Below are 23,990 nucleotides of genomic sequence, written 5' to 3'. Positions count from 1 at the left end.
TTGTTCGGTTCGAAATGCTGCGCTAGAGAACTGACGCCGTCAGGGTGAGATATTGCTCTCAAGCGTCCCAAGCGGGTTCGAACTCTGGTGGGGGTGTCGTTACCCCACAGCAGCCCACCTATCCCTACTGCAATTATTAAACAAGGTAATATACACATATGGTCGTCCCATATGAATAGTGATTATGCACTTGTATGTTTCCACACCATCATAGAATGATGTAGTAGTTGCTTATCTGGGTCGCTATTTCTCAGGGTCTTAAGTGTCCAAAGTCATGCATGCTCAGTTTCTGGACCTCCTGCGTCTGATTCAGGATCCTGTGTCATGTCGAAAGACTCCGGAACCGTCTCTGTGTCCGAAGCCTGCAGCGTGCCATCACCGAGGATCGTGATCCTACCTGTATTCATTATCTTCCCCGCATGTTGAAGGCGTTTGGGCTGTCGATGCTCCTGTGTCGCAGTTTTCACTGACTAATTGCTGGTGGAGCCCATAGACGAGGGCAGACATCGCTCCTCCCGTCCCCTGGTGTCTAGCCAGTTGCTCGCAACTCCTGCTGAAAAAAAAATTATGTACGCCCCTCGTTTTCCACTCAGAGTTTCGCCGGGAACATGATGCTATATTGCAATTTCAGGTCACGCAGTCCGCATTTGACCATGATGAAGGACTTCCTATGTTCCTGTACTTTGAGTATAGTACGGATATAACAAGATAGGATGGCCTTCAAAGAAGAACTTGTTCCCACCGCGGGACACCTGAAGAAGGAGGTCTCTATCTCTGTAATTAAAGAGTTTCGCTATGATGGCCCGAGGAGGTGTTCCAGGTTTAGGCAGAAGCACCAACTCTCTACGTGCTTTTTCAATGTTGAAAAATTTAGACAATTTCTTGGGGGTCATGTCACTAGTTATCAAGTCTTCTAAGAACAGCTCTATACGAAACCCAATAAATCGCAGGTTGCATCTTCTCGAGCGCCCTTCGGAGTCCTCCGCTCTTTCGTCTAATTTAACAACTTGTTTTTTCAATACAACCACAGTGGCAGTGAGATTTTTCATTTCATTTTGTCACATCTTTTGCAGTAATGGACAAACTATCCGAGACTTTCCTCAGCCCCTCCACTGACAAATTGTTCACCCATTGCTATGTTAGATACTTTGCCTATCCTCAAATCCCTTAAGTTGGGTTCTCCCTAAGATCCATGTCCGGCTAGGGTATTAGCAGGGGTTGCGGAGGTGGTCAACCCAGAGGTAAATATTATTATTAACTTATCTCTACAGACGGCCACTGTCCCACTGATTTGAAAAAGGTTAAACTGCTGCCACTTCTGAAAAAGCCTACTCTGGATCCCACCAAACTTGCGAGGTGTGCGAAAATGCTGTCTTTAGACAGCTAGACACCTATGTCGAGTCCTATGGCGCTCTCCACCCGGCCCAATCCGGATTTAGGGTGACATGTAGTGCAGAGACAACGCTTGTCGAAATGACAGAGGCAATGAAAGAGTGCTTGGACGCAGGTGGCAGAGCGGCCCTGATTTTGTTGGACCTCTTTGCCGCCTTTGATACAGTGCCTCACCAACAACAACTTGCCCGACTTTCGAACATAGGCGACACAGGTTTCTCTTGGAATTGGTGAAAATACTTTCTCGAGGATCGCACGCAGCAGGTCTGGATGCCACCCTTTTTGTCGGCCCCAGGAAAATTACCACAGGAGTACCACAGGGCTCTACTTTGAGCCCTTTGCTTTTTAATATCTATATTACACCCCTGATCTATCTGGCTGAGGAGCTGGGAGCCAAGATCATAGCATATGCTGTTGATACCCAGCTCCCCTTCACCTGGAAGGATAATGACTTGTCTTCAGAAACTGCCCAGAAATATCTCTCGGTACAAAAGTGGGTGGTGATGGACAGAGCATCTGAACCAATCAAACACTCACACCCAGTCAACAGATCTGGGTTTAATCCATCACCGTTCTTTAGCCCACTCTGCCACCCCAGTTCAGACATGGCCATATGCAAATCAGTCTGAACCTGTGCCTCATGGGAACAGTCCAGCCCGAACTGCCAAGCCATGCCTTCCCTGGACCGGAAACAAGCTTCCTCGGACCGGTTTCTGCCATTTCAGCCATCTTCAGCCAGGCTTGCTTGAATCCAGTGGCAAAGTGAGCAAGGGTCTCACGTCTGAGCATACCCTGCCAACTTATGGTGAACAAAGCGGTACAAAAGGGGGTGGTGATGGACGGAGCATCTGGACCAATCAAACACTCACACCCAGTCAACAGATCTCGGTTTAATCCAGCACCTTTCTTTAGCCCACTCTGCCACCCCAGTTCCGACATGGTCATATGCAAATCAGTCTGACCCTGTGCCTCATGGGAACAGTCCAGCCCAAACTGCCAAGCCATGCCTTCCCTGGACCGGAAACAAGCTTCCTAGGACCGTTTTCTGGCATTACAGCCATCTTCAGCCAGGCTTGCTTGAATCCAGTGGCAAAGTGAGCAAGGGACTCACGTCTGAGCATACCCTCCAACTTATGGCGAACAAAGCGGTACAAAAGGGGGTGGTGATGGACGGAGCATCTGAACCAATCAAACACTCACACGCAGTCAACAGATCTGGGTTTAATCCATCACCGTTCTTTAGCCCACTCTGCCGCCCCAGTTCAGACATGGCCATATGCAAATCAGTCTGACCCTGTGCCTCATGGGAACAGTCCAGCCCGAACTGCCAAGCCATGCCTTCCCTGGACTGGTAACAAGCTTCCTAGGACTGGTTTCCTGAATTACAGCCGTCTTAAGCCTGGCTTGCTTGAATCCTGTGGCAAAGTGAGCAAGGGACTCATGTCTGAGCATACCCTGCCAACTTATGGTGAACAAAGCGGTACAAAAGGGGGTGGTGATGGACGGAGCATCTGAACCAATCAAACACTCACACCCAGTCAACAGATCTGGGTTTAATCCATCACCGTTCTTTAGCCCACTCTGCCACCCCAGTTCAGATATGGCCTTATGCAAATCAGTCTGACCCTGTTCCTCATGGGAACAGTTGAGCACGAACTGCCAAGCCATGCCTTTCCTGGACCAGAAACAAGCTTCCTAGGACCGGTTTCTGGCATTACAGCCGTCTTCAGCCAGGCTTGCTTGAATCCAGTGGCAAAGTGAGCAATGGAAGCAGGTCTGAGCATACCCTGAGAACTTATGGCGAACAAAGCGGTACAAAAGGGGGTGGTGATGGACAGAGCATCTGAACCATCGCAGGAAGGTCAAGCGTTAGACCACATCTGCAGGACTTGCATCGTCTCCCTGTAGTCCATAGAGTGCAATTCAAAGTTCTCACTCTGGTTCACAGAGCCCTACATGGACTAGGGCCATGTACTTGAGGAGGCGCTTTGCCTTTTATGCCCCCGGCAGATCTCTGCACTCAGCCACACAACGGCGGGCAGTGATCCCCCGCTTTCACAGGATGCGCCTGGGGGGTGACTCTCTCTTGGTTAAAGCTGCAGAAGCATGGAACTCCCTTCCCTTGGAACTATGGAATACTCAGGACCCTAGGCTCTTTAAATAAATTTAAACACCCTTCTTTTTAATCTGCCCACTTAAATTCTCTGCGACACACTGTTACGGTCCTTTTCTGCTCCAGGACACTCTTGAGTATCTGTGCGCGTTATAAGTATTTTATAACATAACATACCATAACAGGCTTACTTCTATGGCAATTGAATCTATCTTTTGTACCAAATCATCCCGAGTTGTTTGTATAGCCTGTAATACATTTGCTAAGGTGGGAGGGTCCCCTATGCCCGGCTCAGTTTGGGCCTGTCCACCATTAGGGTCCTCTTCTCTGTTTTCCAGACCATGGGCAATAGGTTGGGCGTGGTTGTAAATTTTGTTTGACTGCGCCTTGGTTGTCTTCTCGCCATAATTACTCATGGTGTCTAGCCTCTATTATTCCGCAAGTTTGTATTACCCTACAAGGGATCGCCAGGGTAGGCACCACCTGTTGTGCGCACTAAGTTTAGGAAGGTACTGGCATCCGCCCTCCTGTGGCATGTTAGAATCGGAGCGCATTTAAGGGTAACTGCGTCCAATGTTTCCAAGCACCTCTTCTCGGCGCTCTAGGCCACTGCTACATCCGTTGTGTGTGATTCCCCTTTCCTGCTTTACTTGGGTTCTCGCGTCTCCCTGCACTTTTCAGATGGTATCACAGGGGCGGGTTCACTGTCTATGTGTCACTGTCAGTTCTGTTCTGCCCCAAGAAACATTGTCCATCTATGCACCGGTGCAGGTGCTCAGAGGTATCTGCAGGACCCAATGTTGCAGGGGGACAAACCCAGTTGACGGGTACGCAATTAAGAACAGGCTCGGCAGTCCAGGGCCGGCTGGATATTGTCCCTGTGACCCGGATGACACCTTGGGATCTCACCCAGGTTCCAGATGCGTGTAGGCCAAAAGAGTGCTATGTCCCCCTGGGGCAACTGACAGAAACACAGTACCTTGCGTGTGTGTGGGGGGGGAGATCTCAGTGCCCTCAACTGCTGGATAATTGCAGCTCTTCGCAGAGAATACCCGACCCGAGGTCCTCCCCGTTCTCTGGAGTACGCACCAGGCCCGTGGGTCCAGGTCTCTGCACTGCGCCACAGCGCTTTGTTAAACTCACAGCAAGCAACGATTTCAGTCCCCCCTTGGGCATAGGGGTGTCTTAGCAGGGCCCCTGGTCCACTCCCTGGTCTCCGTTGGCCCACAATGGGCGGTCGCAGGACACTCCAATTCTGGCTCCTCTCGAGACACCGCAGCTCATTTCCTCAATACCCAAGATGGCACAGTCACCTCTTGCCGATCACAGTATTGGTCTCGGCATATTCCTGCTTTACTTCCAGCACTGCGATCGCAGCTGGTGTTGCGTTGGGGTCTGGTGCGGTTTTAAGTACAATTAGGGCGCAATGTAGGGCCAGGATAACAAAGGATTTCTGTAGAAGCTGGGCTGCCGCAGGGAGCTCTGCTGAAACTCGACTACGCAGCCATGATGACAAGCCACGCCCTCTATGAAAGTAATAATAACATACTTCGTACATGCAACAGTTAAATGCATGAATAATATTATGAATAAACAAGCAGCAAATAATATCAGATTCAACTCAAGGAAATATACTGGACATCTTGCAGGGGATGAGAAAAATATAGATACACTGAATACATCAAATGATTACTCTGGATGTGTAATCTGATTCATTTACATTTCACAACAAAAACACCTCAAATGATAAAAGCCACTGGCCACATATCACAATGGCAATAAACACAACTCAAACATCTCAAATGACCACAGCCACTGGAAACATGCATCACAATGGCACTAGTCAGAAGCAAGTCACCTCACCCGATCGTTCACTCAACATCCTTGCCAATTCAAGCTGGAGGCGGCCCGTTCACAGCTGGGCTCGGACTCTCAACTGTGACTCAGGTTCTGTTTGTCTTGTATACTCTGTAAGGGAGCTCCCCACTCAGCGGTCAACAAACTTCATCTTTATAGTCTTAAAAAACACACTAAATGGTTCGAGAGTCTTCCCCTCTGTACAAGGAAACTTACTGGAACTGGCCATCTTTCAGGCAAGCATTCCACGGCAGGAAGGAATTCCCATGTTCCCTCTACATTCTCGCATGTTCCAGCCTTTATCTTGAAGAAGCTCATGAAAGCCTTCCAGTATACATTAAACAATCTCTCACAAAAATAATCCTTGAATGTGAATAACCCAAACAGCTTGCAAGCGTGTCTGTGCGAGCAGCAAAAGCTCAAGCCAGGCAGAGTCAGAATTCAGGATGACATAAGGCCATGTCAAAGCCAATAGTAAGAACTTAATAATTCTTCCCAATGTACAGCACAGTGCACATTTGTGCACCACTGATTATAGCATCACATACTAACTTTATGGTTAAAGAGGATTTTTATTGTAATTTCAAAGATACCAAACATGATCTGGCTACCTGGTCCCAATCGAAAATTAGTACTTAATAAATGTCATAACACAACACAGTGTTCTCATATCAAAAAGGTAGTCCTCACAGTAGTGTAAAACTAATTTAGGAGTTATTCACTGCCAGTAGATGTAAAACTTATACATGCATGCCCAACCTTTTAATTACAATGCACCCTGCCCAATTCGGCTACCTAGGGCCTACCTTAGGGGTAACCTATATGCAATAAAAGGGGAGTTTAAGTCTTGGTAAGGGGTTTATAATGCCAAGTCTAATTGGCAGTTAAAACAGCATTCAGGCTGCAATGGCAGGCCTAGGATCTGTTGTAAGGTGTTGCTTAAACGGATGGCACATTGAGTGCTGCAGGTCTACTAGTAGCCATTCATTTACAGGCCCTGGGTATATGGTATACCACTCTACAAGGTACTTATATGTAAATTAAATATGCCAATCAGGTGTAAGCCAATCAAACCATGTTCAGGGGAGAAAGAACAAGCACCTTAGCACTCTTTAGCAGTGGTAACGAGCACAAAGCCCTAAGTTCCAGCAATAATGAATTTCAACATAAAAATGGAGGTGACTTGGCAAGAGGTTTGGGGGTAAGCCTCCTTAAGGCTGACAGGTCTAACAATCACTGAAATTACCATCTTTGGTATGTGTACCCACATATATTATTTTTGCCCTTACTATTTGTGCTGGCTCTGGAACTCCATGCGCTTTACCCCTGCTAACTAGTGAAAACATGCTTGTGATTCTGTTTGTAGCTTGGTTAAACTGGCATAACCTTAATTTGTGTATTTAATTTACTTATAAGTACTTAGTATTTGGTACCAGATGTACTCAGGGCTTGTAAGTTAAATGCCACCAGTGAAATGAAACACCAATTAGGCCTACTACTACAGCTTGATTGCAGCAGTTTTTAAACTAGAATTTGACTTGCCAAAATAAACCCTTCGGCACATTTAAACATTCCATTTAAAAAAAAGTATCTTCTAAGTAGCTGTTATAACCCATAAAACTGATTGCATGGTATATAAAGGTAGGACATGCAGAAATGTAATGTTAATCTTTTTCTTACAGTGACCAGCACCTTAAAGCTAGTAGTTTTACTGTAGCAAGGCTGGCTGCTACATAAAGAAAAACTGGGATGCACTATTAAATCTAATAATGCTATCTGTGGCTAGGAAACTACTAGAAATTACATTATTTGAATCTGTAACATTAATAGAGTCCAATTTCCTGGTGAAGTCAAATTTATTGTAAATATTAAGGAAAAGGTACTTTTAGAAAATCACCTTTTCCCTGTCTGCCAGACCTATCAGCCTTAGGGTGGTCATCCCCCAAAGCTCTTGCCTTCACTCCTCCTGTTTTGCTGAATTCATTTTTGTTGGCCTTAGAACTCTACACAATTTATCACTGCTAACCAATGCTACCAGTGCTAACGTGCTTGTGCTCTCTCATACAAACATGGTCAAATTGACTTACACCCAATTTGTACATTTCATTTACTTTTAAGTACCTGGTAAACTGATACTATATATACCCAGGGCCTGTAAATCGCTACTAGTGGTCCTTTAGCACTAATTGTGCCACCCACTTATGTAGCCTTTCAAACTTGTCTCAGGCCTGTCATTACAGCCTCTGTGTGCAGTTTTAAACTGCCATTTTGACCTGGCAAAACAAACATTTCCAGGCTTAAACCTTACTTTTTAATATGTCACCCCTAGAGTAGGCCCAGAGGGAAGGGTGCAGAATATTTAAAACGTTTGACATGTACTTTTAATTTTTACATGTCATGGTAGTGAAAAACTCCTACATTCAGTTTTTCACTACTGTGAGACCTACCTAACTCATATTATAACTTCGGATGACCATATTACATTTAATAAGTGCTAACTTGTGATTAGGAGCAGGTACAAAATCATGTTTGATGTCTGAGGAATTGTTATTAAAAACCTTATTCAATGGGTAGATCAGAAAATGAGTTTCCTGGGGAGCATGACGGCCAGAAGCTAACGGCCGTAGCAGAGCTCCTCTCCCATGTGTGTTGTCTGAGCTCGGAGGTTCGATAGCGGTATGCTGGAGACAGAGAGGCAGTGAGCTCGTCTACTTTCCGGATTTCATTGCGGTTTTTGGTTTCTGAACAGATTAGCGGGAGCGACCTAATCACAACACCATTTACTGTGTTTCTTTGGATTCGGATATGGTCTTCCTATCGAAGGAACGCGGATGGTTGACGAGAACCCGGCGGGATCCAAGGCGGGTGTCTCTGGCCGGATGGGAGACGCAATTGATACGCTCTCGTACAGAGGTGGTAAGGAATACTCTTGGTAAGTCCGGCAGTAAAACGCCAGTAGCAAGTGGTTGTCTCTGGAGTAGAAGGGGTGGTGAGTCACCGGCCACTGTACAGGAGAGTAACGGGGGCATGAAGCGAGGGGAGGACTTCATTATCGCTGCGTACAGCAGGGGGAGAGCAAGGGTTCGAGCAGTTCCCGAGGACTACTTAGAGTGTGGGGGGCTTATCACCCAGTTACATCGTGCACACTACTGTGCGGAACACAGGCTCGACGTAGTAGGAACCACGAGAAGGTTTGGGGGCCCTGCATTGAGGAGAGTGGCATTACTGACGCTACTTCAAGTGCAAGTAAAGCCTGCCCCCCTCTAAAAATACTGACTGTTAAAACAGGAGTAAGTCGTTACACCCTACGAAATCGAGCCACTAGCATAGCACCAGCTCCCCTGAAGTCATCGGCTACCCCATCTGTAATACAGGTTCTCCCTACATCACGAACAGGAAGAGTGAACCACAGAAGTAATCACAGCCCTTCGGTGAAAGTGAGAGAAAAAAAAGAGAGAAAAAACATCGCATCAGCTGCTTCTAATGTCACCCCCTCTTTAAAAACATTTTACAATGTCCTCTCATTGTCAACTACAAATAAAGTTGGGAAGATGGCCTCCAGTAGTACTCCAACCAGTATAGGACCAGGTATCGGCGTTAATAGAACGAATATTCCCTCTCCTTCCCAGTTAGACCCATCACTACAGCATTCGATGTTTCCAACGGAAGATAGGGTTCACCCCTCAATAGAACTCTCAAACAGCTTCTTCGCTTTGGAGATACAAGACTCTGTACAAGACTCTGTACAGGAGGACGTGAATAAGGAGAAGGAGGACGATGGTTCTCAACCGACTAGGGAGGGTGCACATACAAATACAAATACTACTCCACCACCACCAGCAATTAATCCTGTTTCTCTGGCAGATATTTTGTTGGGAATAAAGGATGATATGGGGAAGAGATTTGAAGAGATGGGAAAAAGATTTACAATCTCAGAGTCTAATGAGGTTGCTATTCAGGCATCCTGTGAGGTGTTGGCTAAGAAGGTGGAGGAGGTTTCACTACGGACAGAGGCCCTAGAAGCAGAGATGCCCAGGATTAAGGAGGCATTAAGCACTACTTCAGCCCACATGAATAAGCTGGAGCAAGAAAATCAAGAAATGAAAGATGACATAGAGAGGCTTGAAAATCACGCCAGAAAGAACAACCTAAAACTCCTGAATGTCCCTGAAGATATGGAAGAAGGAGACATCAAGAAATTCGTGGTAGCATTACTAAAAACCACAATCCTGAAGGACTCTGCCGATGGAAATGCGGCCCTTCTAGCAGATATTCTTAGAGCACATCGGAATCCATTTAGAAGGAATCCAGAGAGAGAGCGCCCCAGAAAGATTCTGGTGAACTTTCTGACATATTCCATTAAAGAAAGGATTCTGTCCGTGGCACTAAAAACCGGGACCATAAAGTCAACCTCGATCTCCAGACCATTTTCCTTTACAATTCGTTCTGACATTTCACATAAAACGGCCACTAAGCATTGGGAGATGGGCAAGAGACTTGCAACATTTAATTCTTTAGGAGCCCGCGCCCAGATGAAGTTTCCTGCAACACTCCGCATAATGTGGAATAACCCAATGTACAATGTACAATGTACAGTGGAGTGGTGTGGCTCACTGGTTAGAGGCGGCAGACCCGGAAGCAGAGGTCGGCCCGGGACCAGGGTTCGATTCCCGACGCAGCAGGGTCTTGGGCCATGGTCAGCGGACTCGATAATTCTCGCCTCGGTGCCTACTCCTACCATGGGTCCCACTCAGCAACTCTGGGCAATAGCTTGCTTAATCTCTACTAACGTCCCCATCAGCGCCGGGGATGCTTGTCTTCACCTTGGAGATGCCCAGGAGGGACAATCTCACAGGGAAAGCCAGGATGGGTTCCCCAGTGGTATACAGCGCCATGACGCCACTTTGCTGGGGCAGCTGTGCGCTTTACAAGTATACGACATTTAACATATATACGGCAGATTGAAGAGGCAGACTCCCTTATTGAAAAGATTAGGACAGATGTTAAAGGGGGTGGTGGAGAGGGTGCAGGATAAACTTGGCAGTAAACCTTAATGAGGAAAGGGTTCAGAAGTAAGGGATTAAGTGTAGTTGAAACACTTGGGATTTGTCTTTTTTTTTGTGTCTAGATTACAGTTACCCTAGACAGAAAGTATAGTTCACTTAGTTTGAAGTTAATAATGTATCGAATCTAATACATGTACACATATATACTCACACACAGTGGAGGGGGGGCATCCGTTTATGGCCATAAGCTCAAGAAGAAAGGGAGGGCTCCCGAAGGGGGGTGGAAGATGATAGGGGCAGGAGGTAAAGGGGAGGAGGGAAGCACGGGTGGGGCAGCAAGGGGAGAAAAGAAAAAAAATAGTCCTCACTCCATCAAACTTTTTAGAGATTTCCAATGGCGCAGATGGGAGTACAGTCGGATAGCAAAGGGGGGGGGAGAAGACACTATAAATGGCTACCCTTGCCCCACAGAGCGCTCAGAGGACTCACACTTGCTAGCGCTGTGTTGTAGGTGCTGTAGTCGTGCCGCGCTTTTAAATACCCGTTTTCTATTTCAGTTGTATTCATTTTATTCTCCCTTGTTTTTAAACTTTGGGCATCACCTCCTCTTACCCGCACCATAATAGTGGAATCACCGCTGCTTTAGCGGGTCCGGTCCTGGGGTTCTCGATACCTGGGGGAATCGGCCGCCATCTTGGATGTGGTTGTGACGCCTCGGGGCGCCACTGTGAGCGGTTTAGGTTTGTAGTCACGCGCTCTCTCTTTATAAACCAGTTCTCTAAACGCAGCGGTATCGCGCAGCGAGAGCGCCCTCGTCGCGCCTGAGTCAAGCCAGAGTCATGCCCGTCTGTGCCCGTCCGCGCTAAGGTGGCGTTAGGCGTGGCGGTACTCTGCTTGTGAGGGTCTCATCTGTAAATGCTGCTGAGGTATGTTTACTCCCGGGCCGACTTGCTCGGCATTAGTCATTCTATCCCTCGCTGCCACTATGAGCCGGTTAATCCCCTCTGTGGCCCGCATACCTGCACCTGTGGGACTTTCCCTTACAGCCCCCGCTCCTATTCCTGCCCTTAGAGAGCTTTCCCCGGCTAAACCCCCCGTAGCAGACCTTCGGACCCTCAAAATATCACGGTCTGGAATCTGAACATCAGATCCCTTCCAAAGCACCACGCAGAACTTTATGATCTCATTAGCGAGGAACTACCAGACGTATTTTTTATGACGGAAACTTGGCTCCAAGAAGCCGATGCAGCCGTCATTAATCTTGCACTCCCCCCTGATTATTCCATCTTTACACATAATCGTTTATCTAGGGGTGGTGGCATTGCTGTAGTAGTAAAAACCTGCTATCCATGTGAATGGAGGGTAGTAGATCTAGTGGGGTGTGAAAGTCCTTTTTTTAGAATTTCTATCAGCCATCAGTTCACTCTGTCCGGTCTCCTGATCTATCGTCCTCCTGGCTGTGACACTGCTTTTCGAAAGGTTCTCCCAGAATGTGTCAGCTCCCTGGCATTGGGTTGCGCTAACTTTTGCATCCTTGGAGAACTTAATCTTCATTTTGACTGTGCCCATATGCCCACTATCAGCAGTACCTTGGCTGATTTGGAGGCCCTTCAGCTCAATCAACTGGTCACTTTCCCCACTCATCTGGGGGGCCATATTCTTGATCCTTTCTTTACTAATCTAACTGGGGTCAAGGTAACCAGGCCTAGTTCGGTAGCTTGGACTGACCATTTTCTGGTGAAAATCTCTCTCGTGATTAAAGAGCATCCGTTTAAGCCCCAAGATAGAGTAGTGATGAAACATCACTGGAAGAAACTCAAACTGGAGGATTTTCATCATCTCCTGGAGGTCAACCCACTAGGCTCTCACCTTAGTGTGGAAGCTGGGTATGACGCCTTTTGCGATTGGGTTTCTTGTGCCTTAGATGCTCTAATCCCCGCTGCCTGGACTAAATGCCGCTCCAGAGAACCCAGCCCATGGTACGACAGTACCCTGGTTCTGTTAAAAAAAGCCTGTAAATAGGCAGAAAGGGAATGGCGGAAATCTTATGAGGCTGGGAAAAAATCTGCCTATCTCTCTAAAATAAAATTTTATCATAGAGTGGTATGTAGAGCTCGTGCGGCTTACTACGCCCAGGAATTTAGAAACAGCTCTAATCCGTCCAAGTTAATCTTTAAAGTTCTTAAGGACTTGATGGCCAAAAGAGCCACTGCAGCAGAAGTCTGCTCTGTGGACCACTGCGAAAATCTGGCTGCTTTTTTTATGGAAAAGGTTCAAGCTATTTATTGTGCCTTTCCCACCATTAATCAGGTAGATGAGCCTTCCAGTTCCACACTTACCATAGGTGAGGCCCTATCCTCACTACCTAGTTTGCAGATGGAGGCATTTTACAAACTGGCCTCTAAAATTAAATCAGGCTCACCAGAGGATCCATTGAAGCCTGTCCAGTTTAGAGAATCTGCTGCTGTCTGCCTCCCTCCAGTATGTCATCTCATTAATCTCTCCCTCACTTCGGGCACCGTCCCGATTAAGTGGAAACAGGCCGTTGTGACACCCATTCTCAAAAAGACTACCCTTGACCCCCTCAAACTTGAGAGCTATCGCCCTATCTCTCTCCTTCCCTGGGCCGCGAAAATTGTGGAAGCCCATGTGAATGAGGCGCTGACTGAACATCTTGCGAGGGAATGTATTCTGGATCCTTCCCAGAATGGGTTCCGTGCGGGCCACAGCACGGAAACTGCCCTGCTCTCCATGACGGAACATCTCCGCTCTGTGCTTGACTCCGGTCAGACTGCGGCACTGATACTTCTTGACCTCAGTGCCACGTTTGACACGGTTTCGCACAAAATTCGACTTCCACGTCTACGAGAGGCAGGTGTTGAGGGCACTGCACTCGAGTGGTTCCGCTCCTTCCTATCTGATCGGACCTTCAAGGTTGCCACTCCACCGTTTGAGTCCAAACTCTATCCCCTGGATCTGGGTGTGCCTCAGGGTTCGTCATTGAGCCCCACATTATTCAATCTTTATGTGATGCCGCTGGCTGCTGTCGTCAAGCATTGGGGTCTGACCATGGCCTCTTATGCTGACGACACACAGCTGGCGGTCACCCTGAGTGGGGACTCCGGCCATGATGCCCCCAGATTTCGGGAAGGACTCCTGGCAGTGGCCAGCTGGATGAATACCAACTTTCTCCAGCTCAATGCCAAAAAAACGGAGGTCATGATAGCGGGCAAGAGAGCGGATCTCTGGGGTGATAAGTGGTGGCCCCCTAAGCTGGGTGTAACCCCTACCCCAGTGACAGAGGTAAAGAACTTGGGGGTCTGGCTTGACCCTGCCCTCATCTTCTGTGGCCATACGAAAAAAGTAGCGGCCACATGTTTTGGCATCTTACGAGGGCTTAGACCTATCCTGAGGTTCTTTGATGCCTCAACTAGGCAACTGGTCATTCAAGCATCTATACTATCACGGCTTGATTACGCCAGCTCACTATTGCTGGGGGCCAACCAGGCTGAAATTGCGCGGATGCAGCATATCCAGAATGCTGCAGCCAGAGCCCTGGTGGGGCTTCCGAGGTTCTGCTCTGCAGAGAGTACCATCCTCTCTCTACACTGGCTGCCGGTGGCACAGAGGATCCATTTTAAACCCTGTGCCTGTCGTTCAAGATCCTCAGGATGGCCTCCCCCCCGGTTCTTGACAATCTTTTGAAGCTTTATGTTCCCTCGCGCCCTTTGAGATCCATGCGCCAAAACTTGGCTGTGGTCCCACGATTTAGATTGTGTAGAGCGGGAGGACGTTCCTTCCGAGTCTTGGCTGCGAAGCTGTGGAATTCTCTACCGTCCCACATCCGCGAAATTGATGAGCTGCTGAAATTCAGGAGAGCCATCAAAACGCATCTGTTCCCTCATTTCTCTTAGGATTCTGATCTGTGTGTCTTCTCCATCATACTGCTATGTTGTGTCTGGGTACCCTTCCAGAAGCACCGGGACGCCCCTTGGCTGGGGCATCTGTGCGCTATAGAAGTGTTATTAACATAACATAACATAACATAATAAAGTACCTTTCATTTCATGGAATGTAAACGGGCTTCGCTGTCCCAGGAGAAGGAGATGGATAATGAGTTTCCTGGAGCAATCTCCGGCTAAAGTCATCCTCCTACAGGAAACCCATCTAAGTGCTATTGAAAGCAAAGAGATCTTCAGAAAAATAAGATGGATAGGTGCATTCAGCTGTCCTGGGCAGACTGGAATAAATAAGGGTGTTGCAGTTTTGATCAAGGCTGAGGCCAGGGGGATTATAAAATCTACATCTACAGACCAGTCGGGGAGATGGGTTCTGATACAAGTCGATTTTAGTGGATGTAAACAGACTATTGTTTCATATTATGGCCCAAATATAGATGAGCTTACCTGGCTACTCAAAGTCCAGTCCAACATAACAGGGTTTACCTCCCCCATGATTATAAGGGGGGACTTCAATGTTCTCCTCGATCCCCGACAGGATCGCTCTAACTATAGTCAGTATGTTACTACCCCACGTTCTAGACGAGCCTTGGTTAACATGATGCATGATGTGGGCCTTATCGATCTTTGGAGAATGAAGGGGGGGGGAAACCTGGTTTTACGTATTTCAGTAAAAAACACGGGCATGCCTCAAGACTAGATTATGTCTTGGTCGATAGGCTGGGGCTGGAGGCCGTTTCTGATATCAAAATACTCCCTACCATTCTCTCAGATCATGCCCCTATTATGTCTGCATCTTTGATTGGGAGTATAAGACGAATTCCTATCCCCAGGTGGACTTTAAAAAGGTCTGTACTCCATAATCAAGATATAGTTGATGCAGTTATCAACGCAACTAATAACTATTTTTCAGACAATGTTGGTTCTGCTACTATGGAGTTTGTTTGGGACGCATATAAGGCCTACATCAGAGGACAGATCTATAGCCTCACTAGCTCCAACAACAAGGAGGAGGCGTTGAAATTTAAAAACCTGGGGGCAGATTTATGATGCCCTTGCGCCTCTTTGCGCCGCAATTAAGTTACTTTATTTGACGCAACGGCAGCGCAAACAATGCAACCTATTTACAACGTGACGCATCTAGGAGATGCGTCACGTTGTAAAGCACTGCGCCATAAGGAGGCGTTCCTGTGCAGGGGGGGGGGCGTTCCTGCGCAGGAACGCCTCCTGAAAGTGGCTGAGTGAAATCTATGAGATTTCACTCAGTCACTTTCAGGCCAATGCTGCGTCAAAACCCTGCGCCTGCTTGAAGCAGGCGTAGGTCTTGACGCACCATCGTGAAGATGGGGCACCCCCGAGCCTTGCTGGAGCTGAGTCGCGCTTGCGACGCAACGCCAGCAATGCGCCACCTTTCCGGCACAGATGCGTCACGCATCTGTGCCGTTTTTGCACCACCATGGTGCGCCGCATTGTAAATGCGGCGCAACATGGGTGGCGTAGCTGTGGCGCACTGTGGCGCACATTAACTGGCCCATCCCTGGGGATGCGCCAGTTAACATAAATCTGCCCCCTGGAAGGTAAAATCTCTCTGTTGGAGAATAAAAGGCACACTGTGAATACTGACAGTCTGCCACAGGTCCTAGAAGAATTAGAACGCCTACGGCTGGAATATCGTGGGTTGTTAGATTCAAAAGTGAAGACACAATGGGCCGTACATGCAATGGACAACTATGAATATGGAGAAAAGGCTGAGGCAATATTAGCCAGTAAAATCCGAATGGACCGGGTTAGGAATAATATAAATAGTTTAAATATTGACGATCAGGGAACAATATCAGGTCATCAGGAGGACATGGAAAAGCATTTACTCTTATTATTCTCTAAACTATACGAAGAGGAAGAGCCCTCACCAGACTCAGGTAACACCTTACGGTGGTTGGAGAGCAAGGCTCTTCCCAGACTAACAGATCAAGGTCTAGAAATTTTTAACAGTCCATTTACTGAGGAAGAAATCGGCATATATATCAAAAATATAAAGAATAATAAAGCGGCTGGCCCCGATGCCCTACCCAGAGAATTCTATAAAGTATTTACAGGATACTCTGATGTCACGACTTTGTGAATTGTTTAACTATATTTACAGCCCGTTGGGTGGGAAACCTCCTTCTTGGAAGGAGTCCACAATTGTGTTAATAATAAAACCAGGAAAAGACCCCGAAAGGCAGATTCTTTCAGGCCTATCTCCCTGCTAAACACGGACTACAAGATCTTTACAAGCATTTTGGCGGGGAGGTTGGCAAGGCTAATCCCACAGCTTATTAATTCCGATCAAAAGGGTTTGTGCCTGGAAGATATATACACGATCTAACCCTTCAGCTGATCGGAAGTATAGACTTAGCGGAGGCTCGGTCGGAACCCTTGGCAGTGGCTGCTTATGACGCTGCGAAGGCTTTCGACCGAGTCAACTGGAGCTTTATGTGGGATGTACTGAGCACGATGGGCTTCGGTGCAACCTTCATACAGACACTGAGGGGATGCTACAAGGGAGCATCCGCCGCAATATTACTAAATGGCAAGTTGACATCACGCTTCAGCGTAAAAAGAGGAACTAGTCAGGGGTGTCCTATCTCGCCCCTCCTATTTGATCTCTACATGGAGCCTTTGGCACAAGCGTTGCGGCTGGATAATCAAGTTACACCCTTCACTGCTGGAAGTTTTAGCTGTAAGGTGGCCTTACATGCCGATGATTTGCTAATCTATACAAGTAATCCGGCTGATGTCTTTCCCAGAGTGGAAGAGATAATGAAAGACTTTGGTAAACACTCTGGGTACATGATAAATAATCAAAAAACTGAAATAATGTGGTGGGGGGTAGACAATTGGGAGGGAGCCCGAAGCAGTCAGTTTAGATACCTAGGTATAATAATAACACAAGACCTAAATACCATAGTTTTGACTAACATAAAGAAGGTGATCAAGGATATTGACCACCTTTTGCTGAAATGGCAGAGCCTCCAGCTTACAATCCATGGTCGTGTCAATCTGGTCAAAATGGTAATCTTACAGAAACTGACATACCTCTTTAATATGATACCATTGACTTTTCCACATAAGTCCTTGGCCAGAACCCAGGGGAAAATAGGCAGCTTTATATGGGCAAATAAAAATTCAAGGATCTCATGGAAAAAGTTTAAAAGAAGATTGATGAAGGCAGGTCTTGCGCTCCCTGACATTCTATGGTATGCTTTCTCTTTTCAACTGAAAAACATTCGATGCCTCCTTACCAGCCCCGATGATTCCAACTGGGGGCGGATATTGAAAACTATGGTGGAACAAGAGGGTGGCGGGCCTGGTTTCCTTTATAAATTTGGTGCGTCAAAAGTTTACAAAAAGGTGCGTCTCAAGGTACTAGAACATGCACTCTCAGTATGGACTAGAGTCAAGGGGAGATGGGGCATAAAGTACTATTCAGATCTTGCCCCAATTTGGGACTCCCCGGGTCTGCCTACATGCTTCAATGATAGTCTCTCTCTTCCTATCAGGAGAGTAGGTATAACAATATGATCAGACATAGCAACATCAGAGGGAGTTCTCCCATGGGAGGTCTTGAGATTGAAGATAGGGAACTCTTTCTCTAGATTCAAGTATATCCAGATCTTCTCCTGGTTTAACGCTGAGAGAGAGAACATTGGTGGGAATTGGGATATCAAGTCTGCACTTCAATCCCCAAGCCCAATGAAGAAGGAAGTGGGACTCTGGTACAGAAAAATGCTGGAGGAGGAGGAATCTATGGCCCCACCCCAATGTATCAAATCTGGAATTCCTCTAGGCTGGAGGAGGCATCAGTTCCTCTTTATGATAGATCTCTTTATATCTTGTATAAATATGTTAGATCAGCTTCCCTGAAGAAGAAACACTATTTCACCATTAACAAGCTTTACTAAACGCCAAAAAAGATTGCAAAGTTTGTGACTCCCCCTCCATCGTGTTCAAGATGCGGGTTAGTGGAAGCAGATGACATACATGTCTTTTATGATTGTCCTTCTCTGGGTCTCTTCTGGTCTATGGTTGAGAAGGCCCTGGAAGGCATTTTTAAGGCTCAAGGGACCTTGACTATAAATTTAGTTAGAGTTGTTTTTGGGATCGACACTGAGCTTTTTAGTTTACTAAGGGGGGCACAAGTGGCTTTATTTTTTAGCCGTATCATAATAGCGCGCAGGGAGATATGCAAACTATGGAAAGATGCTAGCCCACCCCTATATGAAAGCTGGTTACGGGCGGCTTTGAGTACTGCACGGTTAGAACTCAGTTTGGCACAAAATATAAATAGCACGGTGTGGGATCCCTTGTTAGATTGGGGAAGACAAATGAGGCTGGTTTAAGGCCTGGCCGTCCTATGATTAGACCAGGCCTCGGAATAAAGAGGCAGGGCGGGCATGCCCAGGCCATTGCAAGGACATCAAACCCGGGCGCTCACGACGATGGAACGGGTTGAGAAACTTTATTTGCACAGCCTTTGGTGGAATGAGGACAAAAAAAAAACCTTATTCAATGGTATCATCAGTTTTAGGTCACAATTCTGAACATACCCCTTTTAGAAAGTTACCATTTTCTTCTCCTAAGCATTTGGTGCCTGCAGCCTGTTCCCTGGGGCACATGAGTTGGTGTAGTTGGCAGTATTCAGTTGTGTATTCCTTCCAGCCATTATCAAAAAGGGTCTGGGTATTGGCAGAATGAGTCAGCCCTCTCTGACTAGATAGGGGGAGCAGCTGTACTCTACCACACTTGCACTTCAAAGTCACTGGCTCGGCTCAAACACAAACAACACTAGCCTATTATGCCCTCAGACAGATTGGGACCATGACAGGGAGGCAGAAACATCAGACACCTCTGTAGGGGGGGAACTCTAGAAGCTTTTCCCAATTTAAAGTGGGCTGTAGGTATAAATATTGGACTCTCAGATCCAACTCTTGAGTATACTCCTAGACCTGTGAATACTAGAGATGAAAGATGCTCAGATGCTCTGCTGCTGGAGGCCTGCACTGCTTTCTGAGACTGGACCTGCCCCCTTCATCCCAGGCTGAAGTGACTCCAAGGGTCAGCTACCTGACCTCTTGTTTGACGCTACAGGGAAATAACAAGCTCCTGAGACCTCATTGCATCTGCCAAGCTAGACTTTTAGAAGAGCTGAACTTTCACCCAGTCTTGCTTGACCATATAACTACTAGTGGCCCTTTGAGGTTTTAGTTGCTATACTTAGCTTAACACTTTGAAATTGTATATCTCCAGTTTCTACTGATTGAATTTCTGTTGTTTTGGTGTCAAATAGTTTATTCAATTTTACTCTAGTTTCATAAGTTGGTGTGAGATTTTGCTTGTGTTGTGTTTTCACTTTATGTTTGAGTGTTGCATAAATACACATTGCCTCTAAGTCAAGCCTGATTGCTTTTGTGCCAAGTTACCAGAGGGTTAAATATAGGTTAATTTAGTGACTTTTTGTGGTTCACTCTGATAAAGATTGCAGCTGTTGCTTGAGTAGGGTTTCACCCCCTTAACCAGCAACCTAATTTCTCGCAATAACCCTTTAGGCAGTACCCAGGGACATGATTACCTTTCAAGTGAGCTCCCCTGTCCTACGCAGATGTCTAGTGACACCTGCACAGGCTCCTTCTTTGTTCCCTCAATCAGGCAGGCACCAATCCCGGAGGGAAAGGAGCTGCCTCAGAACTGGTTTGAAGGTACCACTGAGGAGACATTTCTCATTTACCTGGCCACACCTCTGGGTTGGGAACACAGGTCCTGGACCAGAGGAAAAGGTTTCACCATCTTGGACTAAGGAAGTGAGGAGCACTCTGGGATTGTTTGCTGTAGGGCATACAGGAAATGCTGTAAATGTAGGCAGAGTAACCAAAAGCAAATTTTATCTCATTGGTTCAAGAGTAGCCAGGAGTGACTCCTACCCACAAGATGGTGCCAGAAATAAATGTGGTATTCCAAGTACCCTTCTCAGAACACTACTGGATCTTAGAATATCTGAAGAGAACTGAACCTGATTCAAATATATACAGATGAAGAGTTGGGCACAGGCACAACTTAGGACAGATAATCTCCTGGGTAATGACAGTAACATTGAGGAACTTCTAGTGTTCAGGCCCCAGGGTACGAAGGAGGTTGCACTTTGGTACTGGGCAATCGAGGAGGAGGTAGATAGCGACTTTAAATTGGCTGACGAATTATGGGGAGATGAGATAAGCTTACAGTGTAAGGATGCTTGGGTGGAGTCATTCAGTCTCTTGCATAAAATAGTAAAACCTTCTTGGCTGAAACGTAATCATGTTTTTTCTGCACATAGGGCATATTTTTCCCCTCTAAAACTGTCAAAATGTTTGTCTGGGAACGTTTGTAATAAATGTGTCCTTCCCGAAGCATCGGATGTTCACATGTTCAAGGATCGTCCGCTAATCAGCTCCTTTTGGGCTGAGGTGAAGAAAACTTTGGACTCCATCTTGAAGACTTCACTGACTTTCAATCTTCCTTTAATTATCTTTGGTATTGACGACAATGTCACAGGCCAAGCTAGATCTCTCCTATTTTATGCAATTCTTATGGCTAGAAGAGAAATATGTAAATTCTGGGTGGACTGCGCTGCCCCATCTTACTCAGGCTGGCTGACTTCACTATACGCAGTGTCTAGGTTCGATTTAGCAAGATCTCGTAGTAGGAAGAAGTGTGCCTTCTGTGATCTCATGATAAATTGGCAGTAGGATTTCAGTTTTTTTCTCCCCGGGTCCTATGATTATTTCTTTTTTTTTAGCTCCATGGGCCAGTTCCGCAGGTCTCCTCGCTTAAACAGTATGGTCCACAGTTCATAAAACACCATGACTAAGTAAAACCTTCTATCCTCTCTCTGTGTATGTTCCTTCCGCCGCTTATTCCATCGTATCTTGGTCCAGTCTTAACATCCAGATAAAAAAAACAGAAATTGCTTGAAATAGATACGCATGATACGCATGGTGGCTGGCGCTTCCCAAAGAGAGCCAAGGCAAATGAGGACAAAAAAAAAAGAGAACTGAACCTGCTATCTGAGACTTAAGAAGAGACCTGATGGACTACTTGCTTTCTCTTTTACCCACGATAAATAAGTTGACTCCAGGGTCAATACAGCTGACCTCATGTTCAAGCTACAGGGACACAATATGCCAGAAGAGGCCTTTCTTGAAGATATCCAACTTACATGTTACAACTAAACCTGTCCTGGACTCTACTTATTGTCTCTTATTGAGAGAGTCCTGATTCTCTGTGCTGGTCCTGAGGTCCTGGAACCTTTCACTGGATATTGGTGGGCTTAACCTGCCACCCTTTAAAGCCTGGGACTTAAAAACTTTCATACTCCAAAGACATCCAGAGGATTGGGACAGTCCTGTCAAGCTAATCTGACCAAAGAACTTGCCACGAGACTGAAGATTCTGGTTTCTCCTGCTAGGAGCTTTTCCACAGACGTAAATTCCGATTCAGCTCCATTAAAGTGACTACCTGTGAACAAAGAAACCTTGAACGGGCAAAGGCTCTAAAACTATCTCTGCTGCCTTGCCACACTGATGACTTTGGGCTTCTTGTTGACAGTAAGTCCCAAGGTAAATCCTCCAACCTGGCTGACCCTGGCCCCTGTATCTGACCGGCTCTCAATCACAGTCAGCCTCAAATTGCACCTATGTCAGGGTCTCCTGCAACCAGTTGACTGCGGCTGACACTTAGGGCTTATTGGCACTATTTTTATGTAAAATGTAAACAATTAACCTCTCTTGTTCCCTTTATAGTATTATTGTCCTTTTAGTGTCATTTTAAAACGTACATTTTTTTTTTACTGAACAGAGATTTACCTTTATTTTTGTATGAACAGTGTATGTTATCGTAATTTGACTGACACAGTTTTTAAATTCTACTTATCAATTGTATAAAATTTTTAAATTATGGCTTCACTATGATGAATATTGATTAAAAGTAGACAACTAGGGGGGCATGGCCAAGATGGCGGCGAGGTGAGACGTGTCTTCTCGTCTCGCCCTCCAGCCGTCCAAGGAATCACCAAGCCTAGGCTGCCTAAAGCTTCCCCCGGGCTGAGATCCTGAGCGAGGATAGTTGCGGAGTGCTAGCAACCCCCGACCTGCCTGAAAAGTCCCTGAGAGTTGATGGGAGGAGCGAGTGACGACGCGCCGGGCCCCAGAGACAACGGGGCCTGTGGCCAGAGGCAGAATCGCGGCCTCGAGTTAGGGCTCACGCTGGGTCGGCGCTGCTGCAGTGGGGCCTGCGGCGGGGTTCCCGTGAATGGCGCCCCCAACCCTCTACCTACAAACGCAGAGAACACCACATTGCCAATACCATCCACACCGCCTTCAGCGCTCTCACGGCTGGGTGCCAGCCCCGTCGGCGGCGGCGACTACCTGGTGCTGGAGTTGGCGCATGGAGCTCGTCCCCTGTCCGACATTGATGTTTGGTGTCTTGAGTAAGGGGCTGAAAATTCGTTCCGCTCGCGGAATTTGCTGATTTACCGCGATTTCGCGATCCGCGAATCTAGCGAAATCGCGGTAAAATCCGCGAATCAGCGGGGACGAATTTTCAGCCAAGCACTTACAGGGTTACAGCAGCAGGTGCAAAAGTTGAAGCTAATTTTTTGTAACCTTTTACAAAAGGGTTACAAAGAAATTAACTTCAACTTGGCCACCTGCTGCTGTAAGCCTGTAAGTGCTTCCTGGCGCCTCGTTGCCTACTTGCAACTATTCTCTGACCCTGCTCTGACCCTTGAAGCAGGGTCTGAGAATAGTTACAAGTAGGCAATGAGGCGCCTGTCACGAAAATTAAACCTCAACAGGAAGCACTGACAGATATAAAAACAAGCATTTGCAATGCAATAGGTCTCACATTAGGAAAGTTTGAGTTATTGGTGTTGTAAATGACAATTTTTTTTATTTATGTGTTGGTTTTGAAAATAGCTAAATTAATAGCTTTGTTATTTACAATGCCAATAGTTATAACTTTCGCAAATGTGACACCTGTAGCATTTGTAATGCAACATGTTTTGTATTTACGTGACTTAGATGTATTGATATTACAAATTACAATGGCTTTTAATTTTTGAAAATAATTAATACTGAAAGTGATTTTATTTTATAATGGCAATAGCTTAAACTTTTGTAGATAACTTTTGTGAAGATTATGTTCAGTGTATTTTATTGTGACAAAGATCCAAGACCAGAATTGAAATATTAACATGTTTTTGTGACATTTGTAATAAAGCTTGAAACATTGAGAGAACATATTTGATCCAGCTGTTGTTGAATGGTTGCACAGATTGATGTTGGGGTAGCGCTGAGTGGTGTTGTGGTGGTGCTGAGTGGTGCTGTGGTGATGCTGAGTGGTGCTGTGGTGGTGCTGAGTGATACTGGGATGGTGCTGAGTGATGCTGGGGTGGTGCTGAGTGGTGCTGTGGTGGTGCTGAGTGGTGCTGTGGTACTGCTGAGTGATAATGTGGTGGTGCTGAGTGATGCTGTGGTGGTGCTGAGTGATGCTGTGCTGGCGCTGAGTGTTGCTGTGGTGGTGCTGATTGGTGCTGTGGTGGTGCTGAGTGATGCTGTGGTGGTGCTGAGTGATGCTGTTGTGGTGCTG

This window comes from Lissotriton vulgaris, chromosome 3_1 (assembly GCF_964263255.1).
Source record: "Lissotriton vulgaris chromosome 3_1, aLisVul1.2, whole genome shotgun sequence".
Lineage (NCBI taxonomy): Eukaryota > Metazoa > Chordata > Amphibia > Caudata > Salamandridae > Lissotriton > Lissotriton vulgaris.
Note: the sequence above shows the minus strand (reverse complement) of the source record.